Genomic DNA, 20,174 nt, shown 5'->3' with positions numbered 1-20,174 from the left:
GTGTGTGCGGGAGCGTGGGCGAGTGCGTCTGCAGGCCGCCATGCGGAGCCTGAGGAGGTCCATCAGCAGACAGCAGTTCTTCATCCAGCTGTCTGGGACAGAGTACGAGGTGGCCCAGCGGCCCGGCCTGGACCCCCAGAGGCCCGGCCTGGACCCTCAACCCTGCAGCACAGGACAGGTGCTCCGGGAGGGGAGGTGTGGTGAGTTACTGTCCTGTTATACTGGTACTGCTGCATGCTGGGACAGAGTAGGAGGTGGCCCAGAGGCCCGGCCTGGACCCCCACAACCCCCAGAACCCCCAGGCCTGCAGCACAGGACAGGTGCTCCGGGAGGGGAGGTGTGGTGAGTTACTGTTACTGTGGCATTCTGGGATATAGAGTCCTGTTACTGTTATTGCTGCATTCTGGGATATAGAGTCATGTTACTGTTACTGCTGCATTCTGGGATAGGTGAGTTACTGGACTGTTACTGCTGCATTCTGGGATATAGAGTCCTGTTACTGTTACTGCTGCATTCTGGGATAGGTGAGTTACTGGACTGTTACTTCTGCATTCTGAGATATAGAGTCCTGTTACTGCTGCATTCTGGGATATAGAGTCCTGTTACTGCTGCATTCTGGGATATAGACTCCTGTCCTGTTACTGCTGCATTCTGGGATAGGTGAGTTACTGGAATGTTACTGCTGCATTCTGAGATATAGAGTCCTGTTACTGCTGCATTCTGGGATGTAGAGTCCTGTACTGTTACTGCTGCATTCTGGGATAGAGTCCTGTTACTGCGGCATTCTGGGATATAGAGTCCTGTTACTGCGGCATTCTGGGATATAGAGTCCTGTTACTGCTGCATTCTGGGATATGAAGTCCTGTTACTGCTGCATTCTGCGATATAGAGTCATGTTACTGTTACTGCTGCATTATGGGATATAGAGTCCTGTTACTGTTACTGCTGCATTCTGGGATAGGTGAGTTACTGTTACTGCTGCATTCTGGGATATAGAGTCCTGTACTGTTACTGCTGCATTCTGGGATAGGTGAGTTACTGTACTGTTACTGCGGCATTCTGGGATATAGAGTCTCCTGTCAATGAACACTGGGTATGAGTGTAGTGTGTGTGTGGTCGTTCTTCCTCATTCTGTTCTCCAAGCAGCTTGGTTTCCCTCATGACTTTAACTATAACTGTTTCTATTTGTATTTGTATTTGTCCTTTTTTTGCTCTTTTCATTGGTTTCCAATTGAATAATAATACAAAATATTAATATTAGGGTTAGGGTTAGTTAGAGTCGTCTCCCGAAGAAGGGGGGTTAAAAAAAAGTTTAAAACATGCTGCTCATTGTGTGTGTGTGTGTGTGTGTGTGTGTGTGTGTGTGTGTGTGTGTCAGTGGGCTGTGGCGTGGGGTCGTTCTACAGCGGGGAGCAGCAGGCGTGTGTGTCGTGTCCTCCAGGGTGGTACCAGGACACCCCGGGCCAGCTGGCCTGCGAGCCCTGCCCCTCCTCAGACACCCAGGGCCTGGCCGGGGCCAAGAACGTCTCCCAGTGTGGAGGTAGGAGAGAGGGAGAGAGTGTGTGTGGAGGTCAGTGTGTGTGTGTGTGTGTGTGTGTGTGTGTGTGTGTGTGTGTGTGTGTGCGTGTGGAGGTCAGAGAGTGTGTGTGTGTGTGTGTGTGTGTGTGTGTGTGTGTGGATGTCAGAGTGTGTGTGTGTGTGTGTGTGTGTGTGTGTGTGTGTGTGTGTGTGTGTGTGTGTGTGTGTGTGTGAGTGTGTGTGAGTGTGTGTGTAATTTAATAATAATTTTGCCATTTAGCAGACGCTTTTATCCAAAGCGACTTACAATTATGAATTACAGGGTGTGTGTGTGTGTATGTGTGTGGAGGTAGGAGAGAGTATGGGTGTGTGTGGGGAGGTCAGAGTGTGTGTGTGTGCTAATACTAATGCAATGCTTTGGCACCACCTTGTGGCCTCTGACTGTAATGGAAATGTAAAAGGGAAATGATGCTCTCTCTCTCTCTCAATATATTAGTAAGAAAATAAAAATGATAATAAATAAAAAGCAAATATAAGTAATAAGTAAATAGATAAAACGTTAAATAAGATAATAGTTCATGGATAAAAAGACATAAATAGAAGTGTTAGTGTTTAATCATAACTGCTGCAAAACATTAATGTTTTTAGCTTAGATTTAAATATTTTTAGGGTTTGGGCTTGTTTGATTTCTTCAGGGAGTTTGTTCCAGTACCATGCGGCAGCGTGACTGAAAGCGTGTTTTGTTTTTACTCTTGGAATTATTAGCTGATTAGTCTCAGCTGACCTTAGAGACCTTGCGGGAATATAGGGTCGGAGGCGATCTGATATGTATTTTGGTCCAAGACCATTGTGATTTGTATGTCATTAGGAGTATTTCTTATTAAATTATCTGAGAGACTGGTAGCCAGTGCAGGGATCTCAGGATTGGTGTAATGTGTTCAAACTTCTTTGTTTTTGTTAGGACCCTAGCAGCGACATTTTGTATAAGCTGCAATTTACGAACAGCTCCTTTAGATAGGCCTGTTAGTAGACCATTACAATAATCAAGTCTACTCGAAACAGTCGTTTTTTAAGGTCTTGTTTGGACGCGAACCTGTCATTCTTGTTATGTTTTTCAGGTGATAGTAGGCTGATTTAGTTATCGAGTTTATGTGCCTGTTGAAGTCTAGAATTACACCAAGATTTCTGACCAGTTTTTTTGTTTGAAGCGAGAGAGAATCAAGTTTTGTACTGACATTCGATCTCTTGTCAGGTGCACCAAATACAATTATCGTTTTGTCGTTTTGTCCTTGTTTAGTTGGAGGAAGTTTTGTGTCATCCAGGCATTTATTTGTTCAATGCAATTACAGAGATTGTCGATGGGACTATAGTCGTTCGGTGAGAGGGCTATGTAGACTTGAGTGTCATCCACATAGTTGTGGTAGGCAATTTTGTTCTTTTTTATGATGTGTCCATGATTGACCCTTGGGGAACCCCACATGTCATTTTAATTTGGTCAGACAAAGTCGCCAATGGAGTCATAGTAGTTTCTGTCCTGTAGGTAGGATCTAAACCAGTTTAGAGCAGTGCCCAAAAGTCCTACCCAGGCTTTTAGTCTATCTGTTAGAATGTTGTGGAAATATGTGTTATTTATTCATGTATTTTTTTTTATGACATCATAGGGGGTAATTTCCTTCTGACTTCTTGAGAGTTCAGCTCAGTGTAAAGACAAGAACTCTGTTCTGCACCTTTAAGAGCAGCAGTGTGGTGGACACACAGCACAGCAGCGTTGTGGAAGGTGTGGCCTTGTGATGTCACTGTCCTTAAGTGACAGTAAAGTGGAGAGGTTGATAAGTCAGCCACGGGAGCAAACTCGCTGTTTCTTCAGCAATCTCTATAAAGATAGTTAGTGTCAGCATACAGCACACCCACTCAGGTGAGTAGATAAGACCTGGATATTTGAAAGTAGACGTTAGCGTGATCAAAGCTTTACCTGTATTCATCATCTGTGTTGAACACTTCTACTTTTGGATAATGTCGCCTTTTTGAATTAAAAATAAGTGGTAACATTGGAAGATGTTTATTTATTTATTTATTTTTACACTGAAATATTTATAGAAAAGATTGGGTTTGTGTTACAAGGTGAACTTGACAAGTAAAGCTGAATCTTTTCTCAGTGTTATTATGGTCAGCTGACTAGCTCTGGTGTTATAGCTTTATAGTGTCACCTTTGGTCTCTCTAGTTTATGATAGTTTATTTTTAGACAGTTCAGTATGTAAAACTTCTTGATTTGCTTGAAGGACTATTTTCTATGTGATGTAGAATAATGTTATCATTATTGGTTGCTGTATAATCTCATAAGACAGTCTTGACAGCTCCATAGCTGAAACTATCGAGATCTGATTGATTCCAGGAAATGCTTCATGGTGTCACCTCTGGTCTCTCTAGATATGGCTTCCTCCAGCATTCTTCTGTCTGAGGAGCAGTTCCTGTGTTCTGTCTGTCTGGATGTGTTCACTGACCCTGTCTCTACTCCATGTGGACACAACTTCTGCATGGTCTGTATCAAAGGATACTGGGACACCAGTGAATTGTGCCAATGTCCATTGTGTAAGGAAACGTTCTATAGAAGACCTGAGCTTCGCGTCAACACAACGTTTAGAGAGATCGTACAGAAATTCAAGACAATGAGAGTCACGACTGAAGAGAGGAAGGCTCAGCTGGGGAAGACAGAGGCAGATGTTCAGCAGATGATCCAGGAACGACTGCAGAAGATTAAGAAGATCAAACACTCCATGCAGCTCAACAACAGAGATGCAGAGAGAGAGTTAGCAGACAGCATACAGGTCTTCACTGCTCTGGTGGACTCCATGAAGAGAAGCCAGGCTGAGCTCCTTGACGTGATTGAGGACAGGCAGAAAGCAGCAGAGAGGCGGGCTGAAGGGCTGATTAAAGAGCTGGAGCAGGAAATCACTGAGCTAAAGAGGAGAAGCACTGAGCTGGAGCAGCTCTCACACACTGAGGACCACCTCCACCTCCTGCAGAGCTTCCCATCCCTTTCCACCCCTCCACACACCAAGGACTGGTCTGAGGTCAGTGTTCACAGTGATCTCAATGTGGGGACTGTGAGGAGAGCTGTGTCTCAGCTGGAGGAGACATTTATGAGTGAAGTGAAGAAGTTGTGTGATGCTGAGCTGAACACGATTCAGCAGTATGCAGTGGACGTGACTCTGGACCCTGATACAGCACATCCCTATCTCATTCTGTCTGAGGATGGGAAACAAGTTAGACATGGAGACACATGTAAGAATGTCCTTGATAACGCAGAGAGGTTTTCTAGTGGTGTCTCTGTCTTGGGAGGTTTCCTCAGGGAGGTTTTACTATGAAGTGGAGGTGAAGGAGAAGACTAAGTGGGATGTAGGAGTGGCCAGAGAGTCCATCAACAGGAAGGGGAAGATAACACTGAACCCTAAGGATGGATACTGGACTGTCGTGTTGAGGAATGGAAATGAGTACCACGCTAATGCTGTCCACCTGTCCCTGAGAGAGAAGCCCCAGAAGGTGGGGGTGTTTGTGGATTATGAGGAGGGCCAGGTCTCCTTTTATGATGTGGAGGCCAGGTCTCTGATCTACTCTTTCACTGGCTGCACCTTCACTGAGAAACTCTATCCATTCTTCAGCCCCTGTACTAATGATGGTGGTAAAAACTCTGCCCCTCTGATCATCTCTCCTGTCAATCACACTGACTGATTTGTAACCTTTAATTCTGACCAAGCAATGCAAGGCAAGTTTATTTGTACATACAACAGGGGCAATTCAAAGTGCTTTACTTGCATTATTTAAAAATACAGCAAGAGCAGCAGAGTAAGAAAATAAACATTACAATGACTAAAAGCAAATATAAGTAGTAAATAGATAAAACAAATTAATTAAGGTTTTTAGCTTACGGTAGATTTAAATATTTTAAGGGTTTGGGCCTGTTTGATTTCTTCAGGGAGTTTGTTCCAGGAGCATGCAGCAGTGTGACTGAAAGCTGCTGCACCGTGTTCTGTTTTTACTCTTGGAATGATTAGCTGATTAGCCTCAGCTGACCTTAGGGACCTTGCGGGAATATAGGGTGGGAGGAGATCTGATGTGTATTTTGGTCCAAGACCATTTTGTGATTTGTATGTAATTAGGAGGATTTTTTATTCAATTCTCTGAGAGACTGGTAGCCAGTGCAGGGATCTCAGGATTGGTGTAATGTGTTCAAATTTCTTTGTTTTTGTTAGGACCCTAGCAGCGGAATTTTGGATGAGCTGCAATTTATCAACAGCTCCTTTAGATAGGCCTGTTAGTAGACCATTACAATAATCAAGTCTACTCGAAAACAAATGCATGGATGAGTTTTTCAAGGTCTTGCTTGGACATGAAACCTCTCATTCTTGTTATGTTTTTCAGGTGATAGTAGGCTGATTTAGTTATCAAGTTTATGTGGCTGTTGAAGTTTAGATCAGAGTCTAGAATTACTGGGTTAGGGTTAGGGTTCTGGGTAACCCTAACCCTTTTTAGATTGAAGAGAGAGAATCAAGTTTTGCACTGACTTTCGATCTTTTGTTAGGTGCACCGAATACAATTATCTCTGTTTTGTCCTTGTTTAGTTGGAGGAAGTTGTGTGTCATCCAGGCGTTTATTTGCTCAATGCAATTACAGAGATTGTCAATGGGACTATAGTCGTTCGGTGAGAGGGCTATGTAGATTTGAGTGTCATCCGCATAGTTGTGGTTGGCAATTTTGTTCTTTTTTATGATGTGTCCCAATGGAAGCATGTAGAGATTGAATAGAAGGGGGCCAAGGATTGACCCTTGGGGAACCCCACATGTCATTTTAATTTGGTCCGAAACAAAGTTGCCAATGGATACATAGTAGCTTCTGTCCTGTAGGTAGGATCTAAACCAGTTTAGGGCAGTGCCCGAAAGTCCTACCCAGGTTTTTAGTCTATCTATTAGAATGTCGTGGTCTACAGTGTCAAAGGCAGCGCAAAGATCTAGTAGTACCAAAACTGAGATTTTACCGGAGTCTGTGTTTACGCGAATGTCATTAAGGAAGCAGTAAAATAAGCCTATAGAATTATCTTTTGTTGTCAGTCATTAGGGAAGGTTATGGTATAATTCCCCACACAGAGTAATTACGTTATTGTTTGTTATCATGAATTGTGCTATCAGTGTATCTGCTAGAGATGGTGAATATGCAGCAGCAATGTCAGATATAGCCCAGCCTCTCCAGCCTCATAAGAAGATATGACTCTATATAAATTAGGTTGTTTGACTTCTCAGGGTGTTAAAATTATTATAAATGACGTTATTAGCTAGTTATTATTGTATTTAATAAGTATATGGGGGGATTTTGAGTGTAATGAATACTGGGTGTGTACAGAGTGAAATTGAGGATGTTCAGACAATTAAATTCACTTGGATTGATCAAATCCATTGATCACACTAATAATCAGTCTAGTACAGGTCCCAGAGCTTTAGAATGGTGATGGTGAGGTAGCAGACTCGGCTGTCTGTCTTATTAAAACAAAAACACAAGTTGTCCCTCCGTCTAGATGCATGTGTGTGACGTAATTACATTTAACAGAATGTACATTTGATAATAATGTTATTGATTTATTGAATGGCTTGGAAAGGGAATCAGATGCTTAAAAACAGTTTAATAAGGGTGACTATGATGGTAATATGAGAGAGATAGAGAAGATCTATGTGATATTATAAGTGTGTCTAATGGTCTGTTTCTGTGGTGGTTTTATCATCACTGCATATCAAACATCAACAGCTGATGAATAAAGTCCCTGTTACCTGACACCTGTGAATGAGTGAATAACTCATTTATCACCGAGGTGAATAAAGTCACTCAAACTGTCATCATCCTAGAGTACCAAGGGTGACTCACCAAAGATGCAAAAATCATGATGCTTCATTTTGTAGCCAATCAAAGTGTTGTTGCTAGGTAGAAACCACATAAAACACTCTAGGTGGTGAGTGTTCTGGAACACTGTGATCTGTGGCAGAGAAATACTTTACTCTGTAGCAACCTATGACCTGATCAACTCTCCTGTTTACTGTTTATACCTGGCACCTGCCTGCATGTCATTAACTTGACATGTCACTCATATACTGTATAGTCACTGTGGAGAGAGAGATAGAGAGAGAGAGAGGGGGGGGGAGAGAAAGGGGGAGAGGGAGAAAGCGAGAGGGAGAGAGAGAGAGAGAGAGACTATGCGGCAGAGACTGAATGCTGCTGCACCGTGTTTTGTTAAATGTTGTTCTTTTTTATGATGTGTCCCAATGGAAGCATGTAGAGATTGAATAGGAGGGGGCCAAGGATTGATCCTTGGGGAACCCCACATGTCATTTTAATTTAGTCGGACACAGTCAATGGAGACTTATGGCGCTTTTCCATCAGCAGCCCAGCTCGGGTCGGTTCGGCCCGCTTTGGCCCGCTTTGGCCCGCTTTTGATCAGTTCTGGTTTTCCACTATACACAACAGACCCGGAGCTAGTAGGAGGAGTAGGCGATAGTAGGCGGAGTTACGCGTCATAGCAGCGCGCCATGGTGGTGACGTATATTTTCACCAGACACAACACAGCCACAACAACAGCGACATGGAGGAACTTGCAGCTATCGTATGCCTTTCCCTCGGCATGTGGTATATTATTAACCGTGTTTTTTTGGAGAGAAAAGAGAGAAGACAGAAGAGCGAAGACAGAAGGAAGGATACTCGAAAGAGGAATGCTGAAAAGAGAAAGAAACTACTGTGGGCTATCGTAAGGAGATGGCTACTACTTTAGCTCACTGTAGCATCATTGTTATGTTCAGCATAGAGACGGCTACTGCCTGATTGTCTGCATGTTTGAATCATTTCTATTGGATTTTGTTCTGCACATATGTTGTACTACACATAATAAAGTCATGTTTTTTGAACCCTTAAAACCACTGCCTTCACTTGTCTGCTTTATGAACTGTAGCATCATTGTTATGTTCAGCATATGAGATGGCTAGTACTTTAGCATCATTATGCGACTGCTGTTATTTTGGGAACACTTTTCTCTCCCCCCGCTGTCAGTTTCAACCAGCTGGCGCGGTGCTGCGAGCAGCAGCGGGTTCATTGAGTTTACGGTTAAAAGCATAACTTCTCGGGGTGTAAAGCACTCTCTCTATTTCGGGCTAAACTGTGCAGTGTAGCCGGCGTCCTGGTTCCTCCAGCAACCGGACACTTCCATAAATAACAACAAATGTGTAATATGTAAATATGTATAATACCACGTTCATTGATAAAATGACGCCAGGGATGGAAGCATACACGATTTGACAAGGAAATAGGATGTTCAACACGGGTTGGAATCTCTGTACTTGATTTATTAAGACAGTCAGCGAATGGTCCATCAGCACAGTATGTCAGCATCGGCATTCAACGACATCATTATACAGACAGGCTGATAGATACGAGTGCAGCGCTGTCTTGCTGGTAGTCAAATATATTTATTTATACAGCATATGGATGTTACGTGCCTGTTAGCCTACTTGCCGCTTTCAGTTCTAGTAGATTTGTAGTTTAGATCTCGCAACCAGGGATTGGGAAGCGATGTATTTCTACGAAAAGGCTGACTGACGCGGGGCTCCAATCTCCGCGTTTATAGAGTGCTCCGGTGTCTTGCTGGTAGTCAAATATATGTATGTATATATACAGCATATGGATGTTACGTGCCTGTTACCTGCCGATTTCAGTTCTAGTAGTTTAGATCTCGCAACCAGGGAAACGCCGACAAGACGCGAATCTACCGGCATTTGACTCATGAGTGAACGGCGAAAATGGCTGGACGGCACAGCTTGGGATTCCATTGAAGTTGAAGTTGACATCCAGTCATCCGTTCACTGCTGTCCATCAAAAATGGCACATCCATCAATAATATGACATAATAACAACTGCTCTGATTAGATTGCTTAGATTGTTTAATACATCAACGGGGGGGAAAAGCGAGATGAACTCGCGAGTATCAATGCTTCATTGAACGGAAAGTCCTATCTATCCCATTCAAAGTGTTTTAGTCTTCCCCCTTTCCACTGGTAATAAGGAATTGGCAAGAATAGATCGATATAAATAGATCAACATAATGCAGCACTATCATGCACAGATCAGCCTTAAAACATGTAACGTTAGATATATAACGGAGCGATGTAATTCTACGGAAAAGGCTGACTGACGCGGGCATTTGAATGGAATTCCCGGGTAGAAATATTCTCTGCCCCCGCTGTCGACGGGACTTTGAAACAGCAGCAAGCGGTGCTGCGAGCAGCAGCGGCCGGGTGAACTCCCGGTTCATCGAGTTTACGGTTAAAAGCATAACTTCTCGGGGTGTCAGCGCGGTGGTTAAGGGCTCAAAATGACCGTAGACCGATGGTGAAGTTAGCAAAGGAGTATTGTGTTTGTACCACCTCCACAGCCGGTGTTATTCACGGGCAAAGACGGTGCATAATAGCGATTTTTGTGTTATGCTTGTTGTAAATAAAAGTTCTATGATGCATTGAAATGACATTAAACTAAGATAATACGATGGTCAGCATAATTTTTCGAATCTTTATTAATAAGCTATTACAGAAACTGTAGTGACATTTTCCAAGAGCGAATGTGGTATTTCAAGATGGCGGTTAGTGAAGAAATCTATGAACATGGGATGATGATTTCCATTGACCAATCAACGGTGTGCAGCGTCACACGTCACACGCAGCCTGGCAAAAAGATCCGGATCTAAACATTTTGACCCTGGTATCGAAGGGTAGCTAAAGAAGCGAGCCGAGCCGACCTGACGCGACCCGGGCCGACATATGGAAAAGCGCCAAAGAAGCAGGCCAGCCCGGGCTGGCCCGGCCTGGCCCTGTAATGGAAAAGCGCCAATAGTAGCTTCTGTCCCATACCTCTCCCATCCCCCACCAGACCAGTAACCCTCTCTCCCTCCCCACAGGCCAGTGTCCTGCGGGCCAGTCGTCTCCAGACGGGTTCGGCCCATGCCAGTCCTGCCCCCTGGGCTCCTTCCAGCCGGAGCCGGGCCGCGTGCTCTGCTTCCCCTGCGGGGGGGGGCTGCTGACCAAGACAGAGGGCTCCACCACCTTCAGGGACTGTGAGGCCAAAGGTACGCCTCTCTGTGGAGGGGGGGGGTGGGTGTTTGTTTGTGTGTGGGTCTGGTTGTGTAGGGGGGTGGGTGTGTGGGTGGGTGTCTAGGGGTATGGGTGTGTGGGTATGTGGGTGTGTGTGTAGTGGTGTGGGTGTGTGTGTGTGTGTGTGAATCTGACTGTGTGTGTGTGTGTGTGCATATTTGACTGTGTGTGTGTATCTGACTGTGTGTGTGTGTGTGTATGTGTGTGTGTGTGTGTGTGTGTGTGTGTGTGTATCTGACTGTGTGTGTGTGTGTGTGTGTGTGTCTATCAGTCCACTGTGCTCCAGGTCACCACTACAACTCCTCCACCCACCGCTGCATCCGCTGCCCCTCCGGAACCTTCCAGTCTGACTTTGGGTCCAACTACTGCATCACCTGTCCTGGGAACACCACCACGGACTTCGACGGAGCCACCTCCGTCTCACACTGCAAGAGTAAGAGCTGGGGGACACAATTCAGTGTAACACCTCTCTGGGGACACAATTTACTGTAACACTTCTCTGGGGACTCACTTTAGTGTAACACCTTTCTCTCTGGGGACTCACTTTAGTGTAACAACTCTCTGGGGACTCACTTCAGTGTAACACTTCTCTGGGGACTCACTTTGCTATAAAACCTCTCTCTGGGGACGCAAGTTAATGTAACACCTCTCTCTCTCTGCTGGGGACTCATTTTAATGTAACACCTCTCTCTGCTGGGGACTCACTTTAATGTAACACTGCTCTCTGGGGACTCACTTTGGTGTAACACCTCTCTCTGGGGACTCACTTTAGTGTAACACCTCTCTGGGGACTCAGTTTACTGTAACACCTCTCTGGGGACTCAGTTTACTGTAACACCTCTCTGGGGACTCACTTTATTGTAACACTGCTCTCTGGGGACTCACTTTGGTGTAACACCTCTCTGAGGACTCACTTTGGTGGAACACCTCTCTCTGGGGACGCAATTTAATGTAACACCTCTCTCTCTGCTGGGGACTCACTTTAATGTAACACCTCTCTCTCTGCTGGGGACTCACTTTAATGTAACACTGCTCTCTGGGGACTCACTTTGGTGTAACACCTCTCTCTGGGGACTCACTTTGGTGTTAAATATTTGTAGTCCAGATAGTCCAGCCCTACACGTAGATGTGTTAACCTCCATGTTTGTAGTCCAGACAGGTGTGACCTCCATGTTTGTAGTCCAGACAGGTGTGACCTCCATGTTTGTAGTCCAGACAGGTGTGACCTCCATGTTTGTAGTCCAGACAGGTGTGACCTCCATGTTTGTAGTCCAGACAGGTGTGACCTCCATGTTTGTAGTCCAGCCCTCTTCACGCTCCAGGTGTCCCCTCCTCTCTAGACCAGCTGTGCGGGGGGGAGCTGGGGGATTACACCGGGTACATCGAGTCGCCCAACTACCCCGGGGACTACCCCTCCAACGTGGACTGCATCTGGACCATCAACCCTCCCCACAAGAGGCGCATCCTCATCGTGGTGCCGGAGATCTTCCTGCCCATCGAGGACGAGTGTGGCGACGTGCTGGTCATGAGGAAGAGCGGTACGCACCAATCAGAGAGCTCGATACGCACCAACCAGGAAGTCTGCGCTAAGTTACGCACCAATCAGGAAGTCCGCATTGGTCAACACTAGAACAGCCGTGCCTTGTTTACCTACTATAAGAGCCACGTCTTTACAATGGGAAGCTGCTACTTACACACGACCACTAGTTGGCTGCCTTATAAATTAGCCTGCCTCCTACTGCAAAATAGCTTTATACTAGCTTATCCTGATGTGATTTAGAAAATGTAAGGATACTGGGTGGTATGCACATATCTAGGAAAAGTCATGAAAGGAAGGTGCTGAAATTTGATCGAGTACAAAGATAAATCTGTGTTCTAGTGTTAACTACCAATCACAGAGCTTGATACGTGTTCCAACAGCCAATTAGCTTGTCAGGGGGTATTTTTCATATGTTGTTCAGTTGTCACTCAAACCTGGAAGTCTTTATTTCGGCTGTCGATCAACTTGTCAGTCAGTTATAGGCCTATGTGACACGTTCTAATGCTTTGGTCCTCATATCAGGATCTGATGTAATGATTTGACTTTTCTTTCAAAAAATGTGAATACATTTCCATGTTGTTCAACGACACATGGCTAGTCAACTAACACAGCTTGTTCTGTGAGCCTGCTAACAATGTAAAGTAGTGTTCTAGTTAACTAGGTAGCAGTGGGGATTACTCACCCAATCCATTGTGTTGTTGTATTTTGGCTCGACTAGCGAGTTTGTGTTGTGATTCTCAACAACGTTGAAACGTAGTTCCGTGTTTCAAAAGAAAAGTCTGAACATTTTGATGCTGGTTGCCGATAATATGCGGACCGAAGCGTTAGAACGTGTCACACATTGGCCCCTCCCCCTTCCTGCTCTAGCCCTGCCCACCTCCATCACCACCTATGAGACGTGTCAGACATACGAGCGGCCCATCGCCTTCACCTCGCGGTCCAGGAAGCTGTGGATCCAGTTCAAGTCCAACGAGGGGAACAGCGGGAAGGGCTTCCAGGTGCCCTACGTCACCTATGACGGTACACTCCCTAGTGCACACTCTCTAGTACACACTCCCTAGTACACACTCCCTAGTGCACACTCTATAGTGCACACTCCCTAGTGCACAATCCCTAGTGTACACTGCCTAGTGCACACTCCCTAGTGCACACTCTCTAATACACACTCCCTAGTGCGCACTCTAGTGCACACTCCCTAGTGCACACTCCCTAGTACACACTCTCTAATACACACTCCCTAGTGCGCACTCTAGTACACCCTCCCTAGTACACACTCCCTAGTACACACTCCCTAGTACACACTCCTCCCTAGTACACACTCCCTAGTACACACTCCCTAGTACACACTCCCTAGTACACACTCCCTAGTACACACTCCCTAGTGCACACTCTATAGTGCACACTCCCTAGTGCACAATCCCTAGTGTACACTGCCTAGTGCACACTCCCTAGTGCACACTCTCTAATACACACTCCCTAGTGCGCACTCTAGTGCACACTCCCTAGTGCACACTCCCTAGTGCACACTCTCTAATACACACTCCCTAGTGCGCACTCTAGTACACCCTCCCTAGTACACACTCCCTAGTACACACTCCTCCCTAGTACACACTCCCTAGTACACACTCCCTAGTACACCCTCCCTAGTACACACTCCCTAGTACACCCTCCCTAGTACACCCTCCTCCCTAGTACACCCTCCCTAGTACACACTCCCTAGTACACCCTCCCTAGTACACACTCCCTAGTACACACTCCCTAGTACACACTCCTCCCTAGTACACACTACTCCCTAGTACACACTCCCTAGTACACACTCCCTAGTACACCCTCCCTAGTACACCCTCCTCCCTAGTACACCCTCCCTAGTACACACTCCCTAGTACACCCTCCCTAGTACACACTCCCTAGTGCACACTCCCTAGTACACTCCTCCCTAGTACACACTCCCTAGTACACACTCCCTAGTACACCCTCCCTAGTACACACTCCTTAGTACACCCTCCCTAGTACACCCTCCCTAGTACACACTCCCTAGTGCACACTCCCTAGTACACTCCTCCCTAGTACACCCTCCCTAGTACACCCTCCCTAGTACACCCTCCCTAGTACACCCTCCCTAGTACACACTCCCTAGTACACCCTCCCTAGTACACACTCCCTAGTACACACTCCTCCCTAGTACACACTACTCCCTAGTACACACTCCCTAGTACACACTCCCTAGTACACACTCCCTAGTACACACTCCCTAGTACACTCCTCCCTAGTACACACTCCCTAGTACACACTCCCTAGTACACCCTCCCTAGTACACACTCCTTAGTACACCCTCCCTAGTACACCCTCCCTAGTACACCCTCCCTAGTACACCCTCCCTAGTGCACACTCTCTAATACACACTCCCTAGTGCGCACTCTAGTGCACACTCTAGTACACCCTCCCTAGTACACCCTCCCTAGTACACCCTCCCTAGTGCACACTCCCTAGTACACCCTCCCTAGTACACCCTCCCTAGTACACCCTCCCTAGTACACCCTCCCTAGTGCACACTCTCTAATACACACTCCCTAGTGCGTACTCTAGTACACACTCCCTAGTACACACTCCCTAGTACACACTCCCTAGTACACACTCCCTAGTACACACTCCCTAGTACACCCTCCCGAGTACACACACAGGGCTTCCAGGTCCCCTACGTCACCTACAATGTGTCCTTGTGTGTGTGTGTGTGTGTGTGTGTGTGTGTGTGTGTGTGTGTGTGTGTGTGTGTGTGTGTGTGTGTGTGTAGAGGACTACCAGCAGCTGATAGAGGACATCGTCAGAGACGGGCGACTCTACGCCTCGGAGAACCACCAAGAGATCCTGAAGGTGAGGAGGGGGGAGGGAGGGAGGAGGGAGGAGGAGGGAGGGAGGGAGGGAGGCTGGAGGTAGACATCGGAGGACGGGCTCATTGTAATCCTGGTGTCCTCCACTGACACCAGTATAGACAGTGTCTAGTTCATCTACTGACACCAGTATAGACAGTGTCTAGTTCAGGTGTTGGTCTCTCAGGACTTTTTATTAGACTACTTTTGTAAATCTTATCTAGCTGGTAGGCATTTCTCTGTTGTCCTGGGAGACTCTGTTTCTGATCATGATGATATCACATGTGGGGTCCCTCAGGGGTCTGTTCTTGGTCCCTTGCTCTTCTCCCTGTACATGATCCCATTAGGTGGAATCATCAGAAAACATGGTGTACATTTTCATAGTTAGAAATGCTTTTTAGCATCTACGGAATATTGCAAAAGTTAGACATTTTCTCCGGCAAGCTGATGCAGAAGTGTTAATGCATGCTTTTGTTATTACCTGTTTGATCTTCTCTCAGAAAGCTGCAATTAGTCCAAAATGCAGCAGCGAGAGTGTCAGCCAAAACAAGCAGAAGAGCTAGAAACTCGACACTGGCTTCCTGTTCAGTTCAGAATAGAATTCAAGATCCTTCTGCTTGTTTATAAAGCTCTCACTGGCACAGCACCAGAATATCATCTTTTTAATATTGCCTTTAAATGACTAAATAATTAAATTATGATTATATAATGATTAAAGCACTTTGAGCTGCAACATTTGCAGGAAAAGTGCTATACAAATAAAGGTTATTATTATTATTATTATTATTATTATCTACTGGCATCAGTCTTCTACAGGGTCACTGTAGAGTCTCTCTGTGTTTGACTACCTAACCTTGACTCTGTCTGTCTCTCTCCCTCCCTCCCCATCCCCCCCCCCTCCCTCCCCCCCCCCCCCCAGGATAAGAAGCTGATCAAGGCGTTGTTTGACGTGCTGGCCCACCCCCAGAACTACTTCCGCTACACGGCCCAGGAGAGCAAGGAGATGTTCCCTCGCTCCTTCATCAAACTGCTGCGCTCCAAGGTCACCAGGTTCCTACGCCCCTACAAATAGGCCACGCCCCCACCCCTAGGCCGCGCCCCTACAAATAGGCCACATCCCTACAAATAGGCCACGCCCCCCATAGGCCATGCCCCCACCCCTGGGCCACGTCCCCACCCATAGGGCACGCCCCCCAACGCCCACGGGAACCCCCCCATCACTGCCCCCTATACTCCTCCTCCCACCATCCCTCCCCCCCTCCACTGTCTACACCCCTGCCCCCCACCCCCCCTACTGTCTGACAGCTCCTGTACACTTCTCTAACCACCACCCCCCCCCCCCTGCAGTCCCTCCCTTTAACCTTTAACCCCTCCCCCCCCCCCCCACCCCCGCCACACACAACCTTCTGTTTTATTTTGTTTTGTTTTGTTTTTTGTAATATTTATATGTTTTAGAACTTGCAGAAGCCACATCATGGATGTTTGGTACGTATGTGTGTGTGTACATGTATGGATGTGTGTGTGTGTACATGTGTGTACATGTATGTATGGATGTATATTTGTGTTCGTGTGAACATACGTGTGGTTGATAGGCCTTAGTCACACACAGGTACATGTACTATGTATGGTTGAGAGGTACATGTATGTATGTATGTATGTATCATTATTTTTATTTTTATAACGGCCCCTGGCGTGCACAAGATGGAAGAGAGAAACGATTGGTGCACTTAAAGAATATTTTGAAAAAGATTTTTCCCTGGGAGATTGTTTCAAGGGGAATGTATAACTTCACACAACCCAGAGCCGCCGCAGTACTGTACTTTGACCACTAGAGTACAGCAAAGATTACTTTTGACGGGGGAAAAAAAAGTCTATCCTAGATTTTTCTTTTTTCTTTTTTAAGATATATTCATATGATGGAAAAACTACCTGCAAGTAACTGATGTTGCTATAGAGAGAAATGTATGTGATGTAACTAATATTTGGAACTTTAATTGCACTTGAATTTTATATTGTAAACTGTAGAAAAAAATCTAAGTTACATTTTTTCCTGTTTTGTTTTGTGTTTGTATAGAAATGTATCACCTAGGTTGTAGAGGAGAGTGAGACAAACGTACGTCCCATGTCCCAACAGTTTACCTACTGTCCCAAAGTTTACCTACTGTCCAGTACACCCCAACAACTGTAGACCCAACACTTAAACACCCAACACCTATAGAATGTCACCTATAGACCCACACCTATAGACCCAACACCTATAGATCCAACACCTATAGACTGACACCTATAGATGGACACCTATAGACTGACACCTATAGACTGACACCTATAGATCCAACACCTATAGACTGACACCTATAGACTGACACCTATAGACTGACACCTATAGACCCAACACCTATAGACTGACACCTATAGACCCAACACCTATAGACTGACACCTATAGACTGACAAATATAGACCCAACACCTATAGACTGACACCTATAGACTGACACCTATAGACTGACACCTATAGACCCAACACCTATAGACTGACACCTATAGACTGACACCTATAGACTGACACCTATAGACCCAACACCTATAGACTGACACCTATAGGCTCAACACCTATAGACTGACACCTATAGACTGACACCTATAGACTGACACCTATAGACCCAACACCTATAGACTGACACCTATAGACCCAACACCTATAGACTGACACCTATAGACTGACAAATATAGACCCAACACCTATAGACTGACACCTATAGACTGACACCTATAGACTGACACCTATAGACCCAACACCTATAGACTGACACCTATAGACTGACACCTATAGACTGACACCTATAGACCCAACACCTATAGACTGACACCTATAGGCTCAACACCTATAGACTGACACCTATAGACTGACACCTATAGACCCAACACCTATAGACTGACACCTATAGACCCAACACCTATAGACCCAACACCTATAGACTGACATCTATAGACCCAACACCTATAGACTGACACCTATAGACTGACACCTATAGACCCGACACCTATAGACTGACACCTATAGACTGACACCTATAGACTGACACCTATAGACCCGACACCTATAGACTGACACCTATAGACTGACACCTATAGAGCATTGTTGCTCATCCCAGTCTAGCCTCCATAGCTTCAGTGTCCTTTAGCGTTAGCCAGGTTAGCCAGGTTATCTAGGCTAGCCAGGTTAGCCAGGTTATCCAGGCTAGCCAGGTTAGCTAGGTTAGCCAGCTTAGCTAGGTTAGCCATGTTAGCGAGGTTAGCTATGTTAGCCAGGTTAGCCCTGTTAGCCAGGTTAGCCACAGAGACTGAAGAAGCTCAGCTTGCTCGAGTTTGTATCCCTGCGTTCTGCTGACGTCCTCACTTTACCCGAACGACTTCAGTGAAACGATCACACACACACACACACACAGACAACAATCATTTAAAAGGGAAGTCACCTTCACATGGAACTACCACTACTGTTCATGTGTGGTTGTCCCCCCCCTCCCCCCCCCCGCCTCCCTGCCAGAGAGGAGCAGTGTACATAACGCTTCTTATATGATGGTAGGAAGTGCTTAACTCAACATCTGCTTCCACCAATAGGGAGTCTCCCTCTCATCCCTCTCTCATCTCCCTCTCATCCCTCTCTCAATCTGTCTTCTCTCAAACCCCACGGCCCCCCCACCAGCCCCCCCCCCCCCCCCCCGCTGACTCTGTTCTGAGTCATCTCCATAACTCCCAACACCCACCGGTCCTCATCCATCACCCCCCCCACTGCCATGTTGTCTTTCTGTCTATAGAAATAAAAGGCTATTCTTTTAGTTTCCTGAAGATAAGACGCTCTATAGTTTTGCATTTCTGTACAACGCAATGAACAGGCGTGATCAGATGTATTGTCCTGACACGGTCGCTTTAGAGGTGAATGTAGGGCAGAGGTGAAAGGTCGTAGGACAGAGGTGAACGGTCGTAGGGCAGACAGGACAGAGCACTTACCGCTGTGACCGTAGTCGTGTTTGTTCGCTTCGTTTTTTAAAAAGAGACGAATGTTCATAATTCTCCATCGAAACCCAAACCCAAACAAAAGCTGTTTCTCTGTATAAAATGCCCCTCTCCCCCTCCGCTCAGTCAGTGTTTATTACATAACTATTACACTCATATTACACTGCTATTACATGGTAATAAGCTACTTCATGTCTTTGTGCTGGGCACAAGGAGCGTAGGCGTATCAGGCTTGTATGTTTCTGACCTCGGGGCCGTTATACCGCAGGCCGCTGATCCTGGGTCAGATTATAGTCACCTGAGTTGTGCTCTCAGCTGATCTGGGGCCTGTTAGTCCAGCCAACCCTCTGCCATCGTGTGTAGAGCCGTGTCTCTACCGAGGGTCAGTGCTGACCTGGGGTCTGTTCCAGGCAGATCTCTCTGAGGCGTCCCATTGGCCCAGTAGGTGTTTGTCTCATTCCGCTCAAAATGGCCGCCGCAGGTGAGGGCGTTGGTATGGTTACGGTAAGCCCCGCCTCCTGTCGAGCGCGGGTGTCAAAGTGTGTAAAAGTGTGTTAAACGATATGGTGTGAAATGCTCTAAAAATGTACGATCGATTTTTCCTGAGAATGTATTCTAATGCGTGGGTATGTGTTATGTGTGTGTGTGTGTGTGTGTGTGTGTGTGTGAGAGAGAGAGAGATTGAGGAAGTTTGTGTTTGTGTGTGTATGTATGTATGTGTGTGTGTGTGTGTGTGTGTGTGTGAGAGAGAGAAAGACAGAGAGAGAGAGACAGAGAGAGAGAGAAAGAGAGAGAGAGAAAGACACTGTGTATGTCTGTACTTTAGTCCTTTTATAGAGGCACCATGTTAACGTGTATGTTAGTTGGTTGGTTTTACCCAAAGAAAGAAACGGTATTGCAGTGTTGTGCCATTTGTTTGGTCCATGAAAATCCAATTAAGAACAAATTCAAATAAAACAGTAGCAAAAGAACTCCACCTTGCTTTCTTGTTTCAAGTTTGTTCCTATTTTTTGTGTTTTTTACACTTTTTAAAATTGTCTTGTTGTATGTATGGATGG

General features: G+C 46.0%; 1 pseudogene across 1 annotated transcript in view; it reads left to right on the top strand.

The window, feature by feature from the left end:
• Positions 1–5,252, top strand: part of LOC308163825 (signal peptide, CUB and EGF-like domain-containing protein 1) — a 54,156-nt pseudogene extending 48,904 nt beyond the window's left edge. Inside the window, exons 9-11 of the transcript in view lie at positions 1–200; positions 1,442–1,540; positions 3,947–5,252. The exon at positions 1–200 is cut by the window's left edge and continues 16 nt beyond it. The product of the transcript in view is annotated as a signal peptide, CUB and EGF-like domain-containing protein 1 (transcript). The remainder of the gene's footprint in view (positions 201–1,441; positions 1,541–3,946) is intronic.
• Positions 5,253–20,174: the final 14,922 nt, after the last annotated feature.

Source organism: Nansenia antarctica (assembly GCF_963989245.1).
Source record: "Nansenia antarctica genome assembly, chromosome: 8".
NCBI lineage: Eukaryota > Metazoa > Chordata > Actinopteri > Argentiniformes > Microstomatidae > Nansenia > Nansenia antarctica.
Note: the sequence above shows the minus strand (reverse complement) of the source record. Positions and strands in the feature narration are given on the sequence as shown.